Source organism: Bos grunniens, chromosome X, assembly GCF_055505025.1.
Source record: "Bos grunniens cultivar Pamir isolate PY7600 chromosome X, Bosgru_T2T1.0, whole genome shotgun sequence".
In the NCBI taxonomy this organism is placed as follows: Eukaryota; Metazoa; Chordata; class Mammalia; order Artiodactyla; family Bovidae; genus Bos; species Bos grunniens.
Window position 1 is genome coordinate 21,963,005 of NC_141194.1, and position 16,076 is coordinate 21,979,080.

Here is a 16,076-nt window from a genome sequence, read left to right on the forward strand (position 1 = left end):
TGGGATGATCCCCTGGAGAAGGGAATGGCTACCCACTCCAGGTTCTCGCCTGGAGAATATCATGGACAGAGGAACCTAGCGGGCTATAGTCCATGGGGTGGCAAAGAGTTGGACAGGGCTTAGTGACTAATGCACACATGCAAAGGAGAGGAAGATTCTAATTTCAGTATTAATTAGAAAACTTGATGTGCAAATGGTCTGGATACCTGCTTCTTATCAAGAAGAAAGACTGAAATTTAAAATGAACTTTTAATTTTAGAAGAGTTTCAGATTTCAGAAAAATTATTATGGTAGTACAAAGGGTTCTCAAATATTCCACACCAGTTTTCCATTTTGTAACATCTTATCTTGGTGTGGTACTCTGTTCACAATGGGCGGATCAGGATTCATATATTAGTGTTAACTGAAGTGCATTCTTTGTTCAGATTTGTTTGCTCTTCTTTATCTGATACCCTTTTTCTGTTCCTAGATCCCACCCAGGTTTATCACATGACATTTTGTTGTCAGGTCTCCTCTAGACTATGATAGGTTCTCACACTTTTCTTGTTTTTCATGACTTTTGACCGTTTTGAATACTATTCAGGTGTTTTGTAGAATGTCCCTTACTTGGGATGTGTTTGACGTTTATCTTAGGGATAGGCTGAGGTTGTGTATCCTTGGGAAGAAGACCACAGAGGTAAAATGCCATTTTTGTTTCCTCATTGTAAAGTTGCTCTTTCTATACTGTGGTCTTTGGAAGAAAGTGACTCCACACTTACGGTGTAGGGAGGAAAGACTGAATTTTAACTGTAATAGAAAAAATCATTATCATTGGCAAACCTTCTAATCGGAAAGTGATTAATATCATAAGTGCATTTGGCAGGCTCCTTTGACCAGTAAACTCAGAGACGTGTATTTTGTGGCTAACATATTAGTAGGCAAAATGGGCGGCCCTATTTCTTAGAACCAGACTCTTCTTTAGGGCAATTTCTTTGTCTTGGGAGATGGCCAGAATTACAGGCGCTGAAATTTTAATTTACTGCTGCTACCAGTGGTGGGCTACAGTCCATAGGGTCGCACAGAGTCAGACGTGACTGAAGCACACACGCTCCCACCTCTTCTCAGAGATATTTCAGGTCTTACACACTCTTGTGTCACACGTGAGCAAACATCCAAATCACCTTGTTGTTGTTGTTTAGTCACCTCGTCATTTCCCAGACTTTTGTGACCCCATGGACTGTAGCCCGCCAGGCATCTCTGTCCATGGGATTTCATAGGCAAGAATACTGGAGTGGGTTGCCATTTCCTTCTCCAGGGGATCTTCCTCCCCTAGGACTTGTTGAAATGCAAATCCTACAGCCCTACTGGAGACAACTGAGTCAGAAACATTGCGGGTGGAGCTCTGAAATCAGAGTTTTAACAAACCCTCGAGGTGATTTGTAATTCCTTAGGGGTTGGAGAAGGCAATGGCACCCCACTCCAGTACTCTTGCCTGGAAAATCACATGGAGGGAGGAGCACGGTGGGCTGCAGTCCATGAGGTCGCTAAGAGTTGGACACAACTGAGCGACTTCACTTTTACTTTTTACTTTCATGCATTGGAGAAGGAAATGGCAACCCACTCCAGTGTTCTTGCCTAGAGAATCCCAGGGACGGGGGAGCCTGGTGGGCTGCCATCTCTGTCGCACAAAGTCAGACACAACTGAAGTGATTTAGCAGCAGCAGCAGCAGGGGTCAGTGGCAAAGAATCCACCTACCAATGCAGCAGGTGCACAGTTGCTCTCATTTCACACACTAACTAAATAATGTTCAAAATTCTCCAATTTAGGCTTCAACAGGACATGAACAAGAGCTTCCAGATGTCCAAGCTGGATTTAGAAAAGGCAGAGGAAGCAGATATCAAATTTCCAATATCTGTTGGGTTATAGAAAAGCAAAAGAATTCCAGAAAAGCATCTGTTTCATTGAATACCCTAAAGCCTTTTACTGTGTGGATCACAACAAACTGTGGAAAATTTTTAAAGACATGGGAATCCCAGACCACCTTACCTGCCTCCTGCAAAACCTATATGCATATCTAGAAGCAACAGTTAGAACCGGACATGGAACAGCAGACTGGTTGCAAATCGTGAAGGGAGTACAGCAAGGCTGTATATGTCACCCTGCTTAATTAACTTATATGCAGAGTACATCATGTGAAATTCTGGGCTGGATGAAGCACAAGCTGGAATCAAGATTGCCGGGAGAAATATCAGTAACCTCAGGTATGCAGATGACACCACCCTTATGGCAGAAAGCAAAGAGGAACTAAAGAGCATCTTGATGAAGGCGAAAGAGGAGAGTGAAAAATCTGGCTTAAAACCCAACATTCAAAAAAAAAGATCATGGCATCCAGTCCCATCACTTCATGGAAAATAGATGGGGAAACAATGGAAACAGTGACTGACTTTGTATTCTTGAGTTCCAAAATTACTGCAGATGTTGACTGCAGCCCTAAAATTAAAAGATGTTTGCTACTTGGAAGAAAAGCTATGACAAACCTAAACAGCATATTAAAAAGCAGAGACATTACTTTTCCAACAAAGGTCTATCTAGTCAAAGCTATAGTTTTTCCAGTAGTCATGTATGAATTCCAAGTCATGTATGAGACTTGGACCATAAAGAAGGCTGAGTGCCGAAGGATTGATGCTTTTGAGCTGTGGTATTGGAGAACACTCTTAATAGTGTCTTGGACTGCAAGGAGATCAAACCAGTCAATCCTAAAGGAAATCAGTCCTGAATATTCATTGGAAGGACTGATGCTGAAGCTGAAGCTCCAATACTGTGGCCACCTGATTCGAAGAGTTAACTCATTGGAAAAGACCTTGATGCTGGGAAAGATTGAAGGCAAGTGGAGAAGGGGACAACAGAGGATGAGATGGTTGGATGGCATCACCTGCTTGATGGACATGAGTTTGAGTAAGCTCCAGGAGATGGTAAAGGACAGGGAAGCCTGGTGTGCTGCAGTCCATGGAGTCACAAAAAGTCACAACTGAGTGACTGAAAAACAACAAATCACCCAGGTAGCACAGTGGTAAAGGATCTGCCTGCAAATTCAGGAGACGCTAGAGACTGGTTGATCTCTCTTTTGGAAGATCCCCTGGAGAAGGAAATGACAAGCCACTCCAGTATTCTTTCGTGGAAAATCCCGTGGACAGAGGAGGCTGGCTGGCTACAGTCCATGGGGTCACAGAGTCAGACAAGACTGAGCACATTGATACTGACTGCAGTGCCCATAGATTCAAAACACCTTAGTGGCATTAGCTTAATTCTGTGTTCAACTGCTGCCTCAGAATTACAGTTTGTGTTGGGCCTTTATCTTTCAGTTAGGATTGCTACAAGGAACAACCTTTGATATTTGCTTCAGGCTTTTCTGTGACTCATTTTATGGACTCTGCTATTTGCCATAGTTTCCTCTACATAAGGCCCCAGTTGAATTCCTCCACTCTGAAAACCCTGTTTTCACTAAGAAACTGATGTAAGATCCGTTCTGGGAGAAAGAGAGTGGTATGGTATGTTGTTTTGGCTTCTGGAAGGCTTATAGTCTCGATTAACACAACTATACTGACTCCTTGTATTCCTACATTTATTCCTTCATAGGATGGTCCTGCTCCATTTTACAAAATTATTTTTGTATTTGTACTGTACATTTCTGGAAATTAATAATATTAATCAGCATGTTCAGTTAGGTTCAGTCGCTCAGTCGTGTCTGACTCTTTGCGACCGCCAGGCTTCCCTATCCATCACCAACTCCAGGAGTTCACTCAAACTCACATCCATCGAGTCAGTGATACCATCCAGCCATCTCATCCTCTGTCGTCCCCTTCTCCTCCTGCCCCCAATCCCTCCCAGCAGTCATTTAACCTTTGCATCCTCCCTAAGTTAAAAAATTTTTTTTCATTGAAATATAGTTAGTTTACAATATTGTGTTAGTTTCCTAGGTACAGCAAAGTGATTCCAATATATATTTTTAATATATTTATATATATAAATCTTTTTCATTCCACTCTAAGTTTTAAATTCATTATTTTTCCCATTTTACAGATAAGAGAATGAAGAGTCAGATGACTCATCTTCCTAAAGGTCCCCCAAATATGAAGTGGTGAACTAGGGGCTGAAACTCACCTCTGTCACTCTCAGCTGGTGCTTCTCAGGATTCCTGAAGTTTAGAAGCAGCAGCTGCGTGGTTTAGAAGATAGAACCCAGGTGGCTGGTTATAATCACTGGAACCTGGCGCTTCTTACAGACTTGGCTTTCTCATTCCAACAATGGCGGATAATAATGCTCTCCTCACAGAAATTGTCTTGAGAGTTGGAGAAAATCATGGATATAAAGTACTTTCGGAATCCCGTGTTCATGGTAAGTAGTTGTCTTGCCGCTCACACTGTTCACTGAACCCAGAGTAGATAAGGAGTGACCGGGGAAGATGGAAGAAGACTTGATAGAGCTGTGGGGACTGCAGTCATGTTTATTCTCTCTGGGCAGCAGCCGCCGCCACAGGGAGTCTTCAAAGACTACTGATATGCTAGGACAGACAAAAGTGGCCCATGGCCAAGTGGGTGCGCAGGCCCAGTGCTACCAAGGTCAGCAATATCGTTGTTGATAGAATGTAAGGTATGAGGCGGTGAGAGAGTGGGACAGGAGAGCCTGACTGACTCCGTGTTGTCAGTTAACTTCTCCACAATCCACCCCTCAGGGTCTCCTGTCCCACTGTTTACATAGGCTCGGCCCTCTGTGGCTTCTTTCTGGTGAACACCGCTGCTGCTTGTACCCATATTCCACAACAACAGTGAAAGCTACAATAACAAACCACTAGAGTGCAGGCTACACACCCAACACAGAGAAAACTCCAATGCCAGGGACTGGACAGGCTGCCCACCATTCTTGCACTGGGTCTCCAGTTAGGCGTTGCACGTCATGGATTTCTCACATCCTGTGGCTCCACACGGAGCATAACAGGGGAACTCATGATAGACCTCAGGGAGAGTACAAATACACCTTTCAACACTGAGGCAGTTCCCTGTGGTCCTGGCCAGGTGACCTGCACATGAGGGGACCAGGTGCTTGTCACCCAGGGTACAACCTGAAAGTCATGTTGCAGCCCTTGCCCACATGGGGCTAGGAAAGCTACCCACCACATGTGGGGTGTCTTTATCTTCCATGGCCAAGTCCAGTCCACCATCTGTCCTTGTGCAGTCTCTGTTGGGGCTGGCAACAGGATATTACCTTGGGTTCCATAGCCAGGATTTAGGCGAATATCTGTTATTACCACCTGCAGTTGTATTGGTGCAGTAGCACGATGCAGAAGAGCCTCCACCGGGGTGATTCCACCCCTGTGTGGTTTTTCATTGAGAATCTGTAAAACCCCCCATATGTGTCGGGTCTACCCCTTCAAGAAGCGGGGAATCAATAGACAGCTTCAAGCCTTGTTTTAACAAACCATTATATGGCTCAATCAGATCCCTGCCTGTGGGTGATAAGGGACATGAAATACCCATTGAATTCCCAGCCTCTGTGCCCAGTGCTGGACTTCTTTTCCAGTGAAATGGGTACCCTGGTCACTCGCTATAATCAGAGGATGGCCATACATGGCTGTCAGGCAGTCAGGCACCTTAAGTGTACAGCGTTAGTCAGCAGCCTTACATGGCCAGGCAAACAGCGAACCTGTAGCTACATCTATAGCTATTAAAGTAAAGCTGGCATTCTTTGCTAGTGGCAGAGGCCCTACAAATTTCACTTGCCACTGAGTCAAAGAAATTCTCCCCCTCACCACCTGTCCATCAGTGGCTGCCAGCCTGTGGGGGTGAAGAGCTTCCCAGGCACGTGTGGAACAATCATGGCAGGCATCTTCTATTTCTCTCCAAGAAATAGGAAGATCCCACCCTTTGGCAATTGCCCACATGGATTTTGTCCCTGTGTGATGCAGACGCTGGTGTAGCCAAGCTACTACCTCAGTAGGAGGGTGCAGCCTTCACAGTTCACTGTCTACGTCATAGTACATAGCCTTTACAGTACAGTGTACATCATGGGACACAGCCTTCACAGTACACTGTTTTACATCTGCAGAAGAATCAGAGGTTAGTAGCACATCATCAATATAATGAAAGAGTTTCATCAATGCAGGGCAGTTCCATTTTTCCAAATCTCCTGCAGCCAGCCCATGACAGATTGTTGGGCTATGTAGATATCCTTGGGGAAGGACTTGGAACATCCACTGACACCCTTCCCAAGTGGATACAAACTGGTCTTGACTCTCAGCAGCTATAGCTTTGGAGGAAAAAGCATTCACTAAGTCCGCCACTTAGTGATAAGTGCCCAGCACTGTAGTTAACTGGTCCATCAAGTCGTGGATGGATGGCACGGTGGCATGCACAGGCAGCCTCACTTTATCCAGTTCCCTGTAGTCTGCAGTCATCTGCCAAGAGCCACTGGGCTTCTGGATGGACCACACAGGGAGTTGAATGGGCTCTGTGCAGGACGTACGTGTCCACTTTCACCAGCTCAGCAATGGTGGTGCCTATTTCTTTGTGGCCACCTGGTAGACGATATTGTCTCACAGTTTCTGCCCTCCAGGGTGTCAGCAACATCTGTGGGGGATGCTCTGCATATCCCCTCATGACTGCCTTCACAACACACACTTGGAGACAGAATTCCTCCACAGAGGTCTGCAACACAAGACCTTGCAAGACACCTATCCCCAAAACATATTCCAGAATTGGGGACACATATACAGTGTATACTCGCACAGGAAGCTGCCCAATTTCCAGTGGTAAAGACACAGCCTCTACTTCAATGCTTTGGGCACCGTAGCCATTGATATATGTACTGCGGCCAGGAAACTGTTCTGGTTTGCCATGTACCAGGCTGCATTCATCACCAGGGTCAACGAGGGCCATTACTCTTTGTACATTGGTCAGCGACCAGTGAATTACATGTTCCACATGGGGCCTCCAGTCCCTGCTTGGGCTCTCTGGATGGGTACCTTGACCTGAGCCCTATTCAAAACAGAATGGCATCAGCAGAGACATCTCCAGTTGGCATAAAGTCCTCTATCTGAACTGCCTTACCTCATGCTGTGGGTGCTTTCCACACTTAGTAAACTGCTGCTCTGGGCTCAATTGCTTCCACAGCTCTAGGAGTACAGCATTAGGTTGCTTATCAATTTTGTTTCTGTCAAGACCTGCTGCTAGCGAATCAGCTCACACTTGTACTGCTGTTACCCAGGTGGGGCCTTTACCAGCTCAACCCCGCTTGGGGGCTTTCACCATTCTAATCCCTTTAGCCTGCTGCTGCTGCCTTTTTGTGTTTCTCAAGCTGGCCAGATGAGGTGCCCCACATAGGGTGTAAGTATAGCAGATAGGGATCCAAAATAGGCAGATGGAGCACTGGTTAAAATGGTGTCTCACATACCACCGGTAAAAGGCTTATCATCTGGGCTCCAGGCATTTAGGTTAAACATCGCCTGTCTCATGCCCAATTCTCTCACCACTTGGGTTAACTTGGCACAAGTATGCCATTTACTTATGGTATTTGGAAACTCTCCTGTGTTGGTCTGCATGGTGCAGATGGCAGCATTGATCCATTTCATCAGGCTGTGTGTTTGATTAGGTGCACCCTATGTGAGTCACCTGGCATTCTGAGACACCATGGTCCCCAAGGCCATGCAGCTCTCGTCCTAGCATCTGCATCTGTTGCTCTAGTTCCTTTGCACATCTCTGCAGTTCATGCACTGGTGCAGCATCACAGAGAGCATTCTCCATGTTTTCCTTCAAGGCAGTCAATAAAGTTCACCCCATGGTGTCAGCGGCAGCACGCACCACTTTTTTTTCCGAAAGCTCACCACTTGTAACGTCTTTATAATACTCTCTGTGCACTTGTGCAACATCAGGGAGAGCATTCCCCATGTTTGCCTTCAAGGCAGTCAATGAAATCCACCTCATGGTGTTAGCAGCAGTATGTGGAGATTTGTCTGGCAAGTGAGAGCTCAGTGCCTATAGTGTCTTTTCAATATTATCCAATGACCCATTCACCACCTCCCAGTCTTCCATCAGGGCCCATACTGAGAGGACAGTGGCCACCAGATACCACATGTTCTGTGGTGGCCACTGGCTTCCTCCCTGCCTCAGGCTCCCCTACCTGCTAGGTATGCTCCTGGCTATACCAATTGTCTTGCCACTCACACTGTTCACTGAACCCATGATAGATAAGGTGCAGCCAGGGAAGATGGAAGAAGACTCAAGGAGCTGTGGGGACTGCAGACATGTTTATTTTCTCTGGGCAGCAGCAGCAGCGAGTCTTCAAAGACTACTGATATACTAGGATATACAAAAGTGGCCCATGGCCAAGTGGGCACTCAGGCGCAGTGCTACCAAGGTTAGCAACATCACTGTTTGCAGAACATAAGGTATGAGGCCATGAGAGAGTGGGACAGGAGAGCCTGACTGATGCCATGTTGTTTATTAATTTCTCCATAGTACTCAACAAATATGTTCTTTCTTTCAAAGCCCTTTGCCCACAGGAAATTATTGTTTAATTTAATTGTGTAACTAATAGTACCTGGGGCTTCTCAGGTGGCTCAGTGGTAAAAAACCTGCCAGCCAAGGCAGGAGACATAAGAGACCCAGGTTCGATCCCTGAGTTGGAAAGATCCCCTGGAGGAGGGCATGGCAACCCATCCCAGTATTCTTGCCTGGAGAATCCTGTGGACAGAGGAGCCTGGTGGGCTACAGTCCCTTGGGTCATGAAGAGTCAGACATGACTAAAGCGACTTAGCACGAATAGTACCTGAGTTAATGATCACTTTATATTTGTAAAGGAATAAATTAAGAATGAAGAAAATATTGCTAATTGTACTCATATTGGCACTGCAGTTTGTATCTCTACTTAAAATTCTTTTTAAAGAAGTTTTTCTATTATACACAGATTTAAAAGTAAAAAGTTTAAGAGCCTGATAGGGCAACTTAAAAAAGGCATGCAAGTTATATATAGATTTGTTATTTTATCTTTGAATAAAGTAATTCCAGTGCCTGAAGAAGATAAATTGAGTCTGTGTTCATAAGAAGCATGGGTCAGAGAACTGAGTGTAGCACACCAGAGTGTGAAATCTTTCATATGCTACCAATTTATATAGTCATATAGTCCAAACTTCAATTATATGCTTTGTGGTTTCACGTAAAATTTTTCCTGTGGAATTCTTTGTCTTTAAATTTAATGTTTTGGTGTTTTATGATTTAGAAGCTGATGTCCAGGAAATAACATCTCATAATAATAAGGCAGTGATAATTTACTATTTTTAATAATTCGTAGGCCAAAAATGCAGTCTAAAGTCAAATATAATTTTTAAAAGTTCTCAATTCCAGATTGTCTACATGTCCACTCTTGGCTGTTAGTATAGGCAATCCAGAATTGACTAATGATGTACAGTGTTCTTCTGTCTGTTTATAAGTCAGACATTGGCATGCATTCATCATTCTTTATCATTCATTCTTGATTGGAAAAGCTGGCTCATTTCAATGCTAAAAATTCCCAGGGATGAAAATGCTGTTTTGTTTCTTTTTTTTGCTTAGGCTCTTATCTGAAAACATTTTCTTGAAGTTTTGACAGATGCAGACAAAGCAGCCATACAGTAGAAAGAGCATAAACTTTGGAGGCAGATAACAAGCTTTGAATCCCTGAGCAAGTTACTCGAGCTCTCTGTGTCCACTTCCATATATGTAAAAAAATACACACACAAAATAGTACATACATAAGGGTTAAATGAAATTCAGTTCAGTTCAGTCACTCAGTCGTGTCCGACTCTTTGCAACCCCATGAATCACAGCACGCCAGGCCTCCCTGTCCATCATCAACTCCCGGAGTTCACTCAGACTCACATCCATTGAGTCAGTGATGCCATCCAGCCATCTCATTCTCTGTCATCCCCTTCTCCTCCTGTCCCCAATCCCTCCCAGCATCAGAGTCTTCCAATGAGTCAACTCTTCGCATGAGGTGGCCAAAGTAGTTTCAGCTTTAGCATCATTCCTTCCAAAGAAATCTCAGGGCTGATCTCCTTTAGAACACAAAGCCTGGGATGGTGTCAGGGACATAGCAGGTGCTCAGAAATGTTTACTTCCATTCCTTGGTTTTAATGGGTATTAAATGTCATTGGTTCTATATGAAAATGCCTCAAAGAAGAATGCCTTGCAGCATTTTCTACCTGAAGAAAATGGGAGAGCACAAATAAGTGCTCTTATAAGAGTCAAAACATTTCACCCCTTCCCATCATTCAGAAATGACAAATGTCATTAAAGGATAAACTGATAGGTACATTTCCCTTCACAGAAATTATACTATCTAGGGGATTTCTAATAGCCTAAAGTCCAGTTGACATTCTATGACTAATATTTAAAATAAATAATAGACAACAAAATTAATAGCTGGCATTTTAAGTGCTGCAACTTGTCACCAAATACCGCAGCTCCCTAAACCATTAGCTGCCACCTTGTGTAATTGGTGGGACAGTACTGTACTATGCCCAGTATTGCTGAAATGTTCTGTAAGACCCACAGACAGTTCTCTGGCCTATTTTTGGTGCTCCATTTAACTTTTTGCCAAATCTGAATTACTGGGGTTTGAACTATTCAAATGCTACCCCATGCTAGCTTTCAGATTGATCTTAATTGCATTAATTGATAGTAATTTCCCCATCTAAAATTTTGGGGAAGTAATTTAGTCTTGGTAAGACTTCTGAAGCCACTAAGGTGCCACCACCTGAAGACTTAGTGCGCTACAGTGACATAGAAAATGCACACTAGAACTCTGAGTTTAAAAAGGAGTTTATTTATAAACCATAGCTTTTGTGACAACAGTTCTCTGAAATTGCTGGCAAATAATACTTCCATGGATAGATGGAAAATGTGAGAAAACAGGAGGAAAGCTTGTGATGAGTATGGAATTTTCCTAGATGACCCATAGAACCCACTCTCCTCTCTCATGTCTCCAGTGTTGCTGCTGCTGCTGCTGCTAAGTCGCTTCAGTCGTGTCCGACTCTGTGCGACCCCATAGACGGCAGCCCATCAGGCTCCCCCGTCCCTGGGATTCTCCAGGCAAGAACACTGGGGTGGGTTACCACTCACTAAATCCACATGTTCTAAAAGGCACCTATGGGTGAAACAGTCTGTCATTTGTGTGTGTTGAGGAGAAAAGGATAGATAAGACAGGAAAGGCAGTGTCCTTGCTCTTGTTCAACTGTTCATTTTAATTTGAGACATAGCTTGTATTTCCCAAATAATAATTCAATAAGAATATTAGCAAAGTGAATGTGTAGTCATCCTCTTAAGTGGTTGACAAGTATGAGAGTTATAACCTGTTTGTGTGCCCATTTGGCAGTATAGAGAAAACGTTTTTAAAAAGTACATGATTTTTGACTGAGCATTGCCATTGTTAGGAATTTACTGTATGGATATATTTACATACATAAGCACAGATTTATGTGAGAGGTGGTTCTTTGCAGCATTATTTATAATACAAACAGGAACAACCTGAGTATTCATTAATGCGGGACCAGTTAAATCATAGTCTAGCCCAGAATACTATATTGGAAAAAATAAGATAGCACTATAGGTAACTGGGAGCTTCCCTGGTATGGCTCAGTCAGTAAAGAATCTGCCTGCAATGCAGGAGACCTGGGTTCATTTCTGGGGTCAGGAAGACCCCATGGAGGAGGACATGGCAAGACGTGAAAGAGGTCAGATAGAAGTTTTTTTTAAAAAGTTAAAGAAAAGATGTATACTGTGTGTGTGTGTGTGTGTGTGTGTGTGTGTATGCATGCCATATGCGCTAATGCAGGGAGAATTTATGGAACAATAAGCTATAAAAGTTTTACTGCTATATTTTAGCAATATTATTTCAATAAAGTAGGACTGTAGGGACAGAGAGAAGTGGAACCATTTATTCTTATTTTAGAGCCTTTACTGTTAAGTTGTTTACATAACTGATTTTTGTGAGTCTAAAATATTGAAACAAGTGACTGTGTTCTGAGAGTTAGAGAGTAATGAAATAATGAGAAGCAGATGGCATTAACAAAGAGAAACTACTCTTATTAATGATGATTTAATGGAAGTATGCAGAGTGTTTACTATGTCACAAGCTGAACACTGAACATACATTATCTCCTTTAATTTCTCACACCTGTGTACTGATTTCAGACTAGAGAGCCGGGGCATTGCACGGTTGAGTAACTTGTACCAGATGACACAGCTCACACACAGCTAAGTGGCAGGACCCAGGTCAGACTCCCCAGTCTGTGCTGGTAGCTGCTAAGCTGCACTTTTTTCCCCCAGCTTCCTGAGATGCCTGTTTAGGTAACTAAGTCTCCTAGAACCTGGTAACCATGATCCCATTATGGTGCTGAGGAAGTAGAAGGAAGGGCTATCTGACTTTTAGCGTTATCTTGGAGCAGAAAGGAAGGTTGAATTTCCGTGGTGTTTTCCCTCTGAAACCATCAGTTTTTAAGTAAGGGGTGTGAAGGCCAGACCACTGATATTTTCAGCAATTTGTAGTAACTTCTCAGCTTTCCTAGGATTGATCATTTTGCTACACATACCTGCTTAGAACAGATCAAGAAGACAGTGTGGGTGGAGGCTGAGCATCAGGCAAACCCTGAATAGCTGTGTATTCACCACCACTGACCACTGTAGCCCGGCCCTTGGAGCTTCACACTGATAGGCCAGTGAAGGTGGGAAACTTCACTTCATTCAACTGTACTCTTGGGTACTATAGTGGGAAGGTGGCCACTTTTCATTGCAGAGTGCCCTCTGCTGAAGAAGCAGGGAGGCTGACCAAGAATTTTGCACTTGAATAGCACTGTACATTTTCTTTCATTATGAGTTTCTGTTGTCGGGGAGAACAATTAATTTTCCGTCTACCCTTCTATGTTCTTGGCTGGGATGAAAAGACAGATTAACAGGAGTTTAATAGAGTTTATACTTCCTGTATACATGGAGATACCCAGGGAAACCATTAATTCCCCTCCTTTATTGAGGGAGTGATAAGTTACCTGTCCAGTTTCTCATGCCAAACTACTACAACTGTCCTTTAGTCTTTTGCATAACCTTTGTGAATTGCGCATGTAGGTGATGAATCTAAACTTGTCTTAAAGCCAAGCCATGTTTTTAACAAAATTTACCCAAATACTTGCAAACTTTACCATTAGTGGCTATTATGTAGAAATGGGACATTCTTCTTAGCTCTTCAGTCTGGCTCCATGTGATGAAAAGGAAACATCTAAAGTAGGCTTTTTCTTAATGTGATTTGCATTTCTTTGGGTGAGCATCTGTTATAAAGCTAGTTAATGCTATCCATCAGGTGAAAAAAATTTTTTAATTGATTCTAGAATAAAGAATTATAAGACCATGAGTTATAAGTTTTTCATATTTTATTTTTACTTTATGTTTTCCTTACTGTACAGTTCAGTCGCTCAGTTGTGTCCGACTCTTTGCAACCCCATGAACTGCAGCACACCAGGCCTCCCTGTACATCACCAACTCCCGGAGTTCACCAGAACCCATGTCCATTGAGTCGGTGATGCCATCCAAAAATCTCATCCTCTGGCGTCCCCTTCTCCTCCTGCCTTCAAGCTTTCCCAGCATCAGGGTCTTTTCAAATGAGTCAGTTCTTCACATCAGGTGGCCAAAGTATTGGAGTTTCAGCTTCAACATCAGTCCTTCCAATGAACACCCAGGACTGATCTCCTTTAGGATGGACTGGTTGGATCTCCTTGCAGTCCAAGGGACTCTCAAGAGTCTTCTCCAACACCGCAGTACAAAAGCATCAATTCTTCGGCACTCAGCTTTCTTTGTAGTCCAACTCTTACATCTGTACATGACCACTGGAAAAACCATAGCTTTGACTAGACAGACCTTTGTTGGCAAACTAATGAATGTCTCTGCTTTTTAATATGCTGTCTAGGTTGGTCATAGCTTTCCTTCCAAGGAGTAAGTAAAGTGAAGTGAAGTGAAGTCGCTCAGTCGTGTCTGACTCTTTGCGACCCCGTGGACTGTAGCCTGCCAGGCTCCTCTGTCCATGGGATTCTCCAGGCAAGAACACTGGAGTGGGTTACCATTTCCTGGCTCCAATCAACATCTGCAGTGACTTGGAGCCCCCAAAAATAAAGCCACCCACTGTTTCCACTGTTTCCCCATCTATTTGCCATGAAGTGATGGGACCGAATGCCATGATCTTAGTTTTCTGAATGTTGAGCTTTAAGCGAATGTTTTCACCCTCCTCTTTCACTTTAATCAAGAGGCTCTTCAGTTCCTCTTCACTTTCTGCCATAAGGGTGGTGTCATCTGCATATCTGAGGTTATTGATATTTCTCCCGGCAATCTTGATTCCAGCTTGTGCTTCATTCAGACCAGAGTTTCTCATGATGTACTCTGCATATAAGTTAAATAAGCAGGGTGACAATATATAGCCTTGACATACTCCTTTTCCTATTCGGAACCAGTTTTTTGTTCAATGTCCAGTTCTAACTGTTGCTTCCTGACCTGCATACAGGTTTCTCAAGAGGCAGGTCAGGTGGTCTGGTATTCTCATCTCTTGAAGAATTTTCCACAGTTTGTTGTGATCCACACAGTCAAAGGCTTTGGCATAGTCAATAAAGCAGAAATAGATGTTTTTCTGGAACTCTCTTGCTTTTTTGATGATCCAGCGGATGTTGACAATTTGATCTCTGGTTCCTCTGCCTTTTCTAGAACCAGCTTGAACATCTGGAAGATCATGGTTCACATACTGCTGAAGCCTGGCTTGGAGAATTTTGAGCATTACTTTACTAGCATGTGAGTGCAATTGTGCGGTAGCTTGAGCATTCTTTGCCATTGCCTTTCTCTGGGATTGAAATGAAAACTGAACTTTTCCAGTCCTGTGGCCACTGCTGAGTTTTCCAAATTTGCTGGCATATTGAGTGCATCACTTTCACAGCATCATCTTTTAGGATTTGAAATAGCTGAATTGGAATTCCATCACCTCCACTAGCTTTGTTCACAGTGATGTTTCCTAAGGTCCACTTGACTTCACATTCCAGGATGTCTGGCTCTCGATGAGTGATCACACCATTGTGATTATCTGGGTCATGAAGATCTTTTTGTGTACAGTTCTTCTGTGTATTCTTGCCACCTCTTCTTAATATCTTCTGTTTCTGTTAGGTCCATACCATTTCTGTCCTTTATCGAGCCCATCTTTGCATGAAATGTTTCCTTGGTATCTCTAAGTTTCTTGAAGACATCTCTAGTCTTTCCTATTCTGTTGTTTTCCTCTATTTTTTTGCATTGATCACTGAGGAAGGCTTTCTTATCTCTCCTTGCTATTCTTTGGAACTCTGTGTTCAAATTTTCTCCATTGCCTTTTGCTTCTCTTCTTTTCACAGCTATTTGTAAGGCCTCCCCAGACAGCCATTTTGCCTTTTTGCATTTCTTTTCCATTGGGATGGTCTTGCTCCCTGTCTCTTGTACAATGTCACCAACCTCTGTCCATAGTTCATCAGGCACTCTGTCTATCAGATCTAGTCCCTTAAATCTTTTTCTCACTTCCACTGTATAATCATAAGGGATTTGATTTAGGTCATACCTGAATGGTCTAGTGGTTTTCCCTTTCTTCAATTTAAGTCTGAATTTGGCAATAAGGAGTTCATGGTCTGAACCACAGTCAGCTCCCAGTCTTGTTTTTGCTGACTGTATAGAGCTTCTCCATCTTTGGCTGCAAAGAACATAATCAATCTGATTTCAGTGTTGACCATCTAGTGATGTCCATGTGTAGAGTCTTCTTTTGTGTTGTTGGAAGAGGATGTTTGTTATGACCAGTATGTTCTCTTGGCGAAACTCTATTAGCCTTTGCCCTGCTTCATTCTGTACTCCAAGGCCAAATTTGCCTGTTACTCCAGGTGTTTCTTGACTTCCTACTTTTGCATTCCAGTCCCCTATAATGAAAAGGACATCTTTTTTGGGTGTTAGTTCTAAAAGGTCTTGTAGGTCTTCATAGAACCGTTCAACTTTAGCTTCTTCAGTGTTACTGGTCGGGGCATAGA

The 16,076-nt window shown here is 43.3% G+C and overlaps 1 long non-coding RNA gene across 5 annotated transcripts in view; it reads left to right on the forward strand.

Moving 5' to 3' along the window:
- Positions 1 to 16,076, forward strand: part of LOC147339927 (uncharacterized) — a 550,381-nt gene that overhangs the window by 54,443 nt on the left and 479,862 nt on the right. For 3 of the 5 annotated variants that reach the window (XR_015158508.1, XR_015158507.1, XR_015158509.1), the window contains exon 2: positions 4,061 to 4,375. This is a non-coding gene — a long non-coding RNA (uncharacterized LOC147339927). Of the gene's footprint in view, positions 1 to 4,060; positions 4,376 to 16,076 lie in introns of those variants that run through there. The other 2 variants (XR_015158505.1, XR_015158506.1) reach the window with 1 other exon arrangement.